This window comes from Adiantum capillus-veneris, chromosome 17 (genome assembly GCF_014529385.1).
Source record: "Adiantum capillus-veneris isolate H3 chromosome 17, ASM1452938v2, whole genome shotgun sequence".
Taxonomy (NCBI): Eukaryota; Viridiplantae; Streptophyta; class Polypodiopsida; order Polypodiales; family Pteridaceae; genus Adiantum; species Adiantum capillus-veneris.
This window is the reverse complement of record NC_140947.1, coordinates 125312336-125315007: the sequence shown is the minus strand read 5'-3', so window position 1 is coordinate 125315007 and position 2672 is coordinate 125312336. Positions and strand designations below refer to the sequence as shown.

The 2672-nt window shown below is 37.9% G+C and overlaps 1 pseudogene; it reads left to right on the top strand.

Moving 5' to 3' along the window:
• The first annotated feature begins 358 nt into the window (after nt 1-358).
• On the top strand, nt 359-2552 carry LOC147438018 (uncharacterized; annotated as a pseudogene).
• The last annotated feature ends 120 nt before the right edge of the window (nt 2553-2672 follow it).

The window sequence follows — 2672 nt, the reverse complement described above, 5'->3', positions numbered from 1 at the left end:
ACAAACAAGAAAAAAGGTATGCAATTGGTTTTTTTCAGTAAAATCCATGCAGACGATGAAAAAGAGAGCGCTTTCGTGGTGCGCAGATGGAAAAAACGACAACAGGACGACGGCGAGTGCATGCTATCTCAAATTTTTTTCCCAAAATGAATATGCACATGTCAGATCCATCATGCCATCAAAACCCTGCATCGTGGCTTTGCTGCTGTGGAGTGTGTTGAGTCCGATAGTGTTTTGATGGCATGCTGGATTTGACATGTGCATGTTTGTTCTGAAAAAAAAATTGATACAACATACACTCGCCATCGTCATGTTGTGGTTTTTTCTCTTCTAACATTGAACAATATGCTCCATTGTTATGTCCCCTTCCTGCTTCTTTGGTATTCCAAATGGATTCTAAAACCCACTTGACTCTAGACGTGTTTGTAAAAATATTTGTTTCTTTATCCTTACCATAGATACTCTAAAGTTCCACATCATCATTTTTTTTTACTTTCTACTAAGTTCTAGATAGCACACAACACTTTCCTGTATAGGGAGATTCTACAATCCTAAACTCTTATCTTGTTGCATCTCATGGATTCTAAATACATTTCACTTGCAACAATTTCAAGCAAGTAAAAGACTTAAAGTGATTTCAAAGCGGCAAACTTCTAGTCAACCTCAACTAGGTTCAATCTCAGGGGGGCACTTAGGTACACTAATGTCTTCTCAGCAATTTCCTGCACCGTGACGCCCATGCCTTCAAGAAACACAGCTTTTCAGAAGTCCTCCTCATTCTTCTCGTCGACAGCTTCTTGCTGTAGAACAACTTCCTCATGAGCCGTCGACTGAGCTCACTAGAGAGCATCACTAGAAGGAGCCAAAGGACAAGAGTATATAACCGACACCTACAAGAAACCCTTCAAAGCTCAAAAGAAACAAATATTTGGGGTAATGTTCCTGCAAAACCCAAATATGAGCATGCTTGGGAGTTTTGCATTGGGCGTCTTGGGGATCAAAAGAAATTGATTGATTCAACAACTCCTTTTTTAATGTTACAAAACATAAAGTACCTTCAAGTGATGTCAATAATTTTACTCTTGTTGGGCACATCGATAAAGTAAAAGAGCACAAAGGAAAAAATAGGATATATTTTCTTGTTCAACGTAATGACTCAAGTCTCCTTGCTGTTCTTGTTCTATTGAAAGACTTTGAGATCACTGAAGTGAATCATGTAAGCACAAGAGACTTGATGATTGATGCCATGCAAACACGAGGCTTGGTAAGAATTCAATTTTTATTGTTCCTTTTTTATCTTTTGTGTTTTAGCTTGAAATATTCAAGGAACTTCACTGTTTATGGTTGTAGACATTTGGGAGAGCCTATACTGAAGTGATGGAGAGCTTTTTTGGCTCAGAGAAGACATCTTCAAGCGACTACATGGAAGAAGAAGGAGAGGAGGAGGAAGATTCAAGTTCTTCTAGTGATGCAGAGGTTCAAAGGGACATGCCCCCCTCAAGAGTGATGCAAACCCCTGCTACAAGCAAGAAACAAAGCAAAAAGTCTGGTAAACCGAAAGAGTCTATGTTTCTTCCTGAATCAAAGATTGTTTCATCTAGTCATGGTGCCCCTTTACCTGATACAAGAGATTCAAGCTCTTTAAATGTTATGAGAGAAAGGTTCAACAAAAAATAACATGGTAGATCCTTTGCCCATATTTTTGCCCATACATGTAATTGAACGTCCATCTGTGGATCCTTACACATGAAAACAAACCTTAGAGGTTCGTGCAGCTATTGAGTAGCATGTTCATAACATAAAGTTCAAAATGAAAAACAAACCAAATGCCATTGTGTTACCTTTCCTTGTTTTGGTGGATAGACAACAATGTCCTACAAAAAATTCTTGGGTAAAGGACAATGCTGAGTCCTATACATATTGGGTTCTTGGGGGCACTTAGTCATTGATTGTGAAGCAAGATCTTGCTGTAGAGTATGAGCACATGGACACATACAAAATAACCATGTGTTGGGTGTATGCTGGCTAAACAGATGAGGAGGCAAAGGTTCTTGCCCTTGACCATAACATTGACTCGGGCTTTCATTTGGAGATGTCTTTCATTCAAAAGATAAGATTGTTTCATAATGAGTGAGCTGATACCATGAAGCATGGTGGAAAAGTCGATGACAATTTTTGAGTAGCACTTTGTGAAAAGTGTGGCCTTGAAGTGAAAAACAAAGGTGGTCGTGGATCAAGTCAAAATCATAATACTAAACAATATGACAACTATTTTCAACTTGCCTTTTGAGATGGAGAAGTTTGGAATTAACAAGAGGAGATCTTCAAGCTTACATGAGTAGGGAAAGCTAAAGGGTCAAAACCTAAGCAAGTCCCATGCATCTTTCAAAGGAAAAGGTGTCTCAAAAGAGGATTCACCAAAGCCCATCCCGAAAGATATGAAAATAACACCATGGATACAATTGCAAGGAATTCGTGATAAATCATTGATTATTGGTGTAATTTCATGTGTGAAGGGTGGAAGCATCTCTCTAGAGAAAATGGGAGAATAATTTGAAAGCTTTATAATTATAATGATTTGAGATATTCATTGATATTTTTATTTCTATCATGAATAATATTTCTCTTTGCCTATCATCAAGCAAAAGATCATGTTGCACATGAAAAGAATA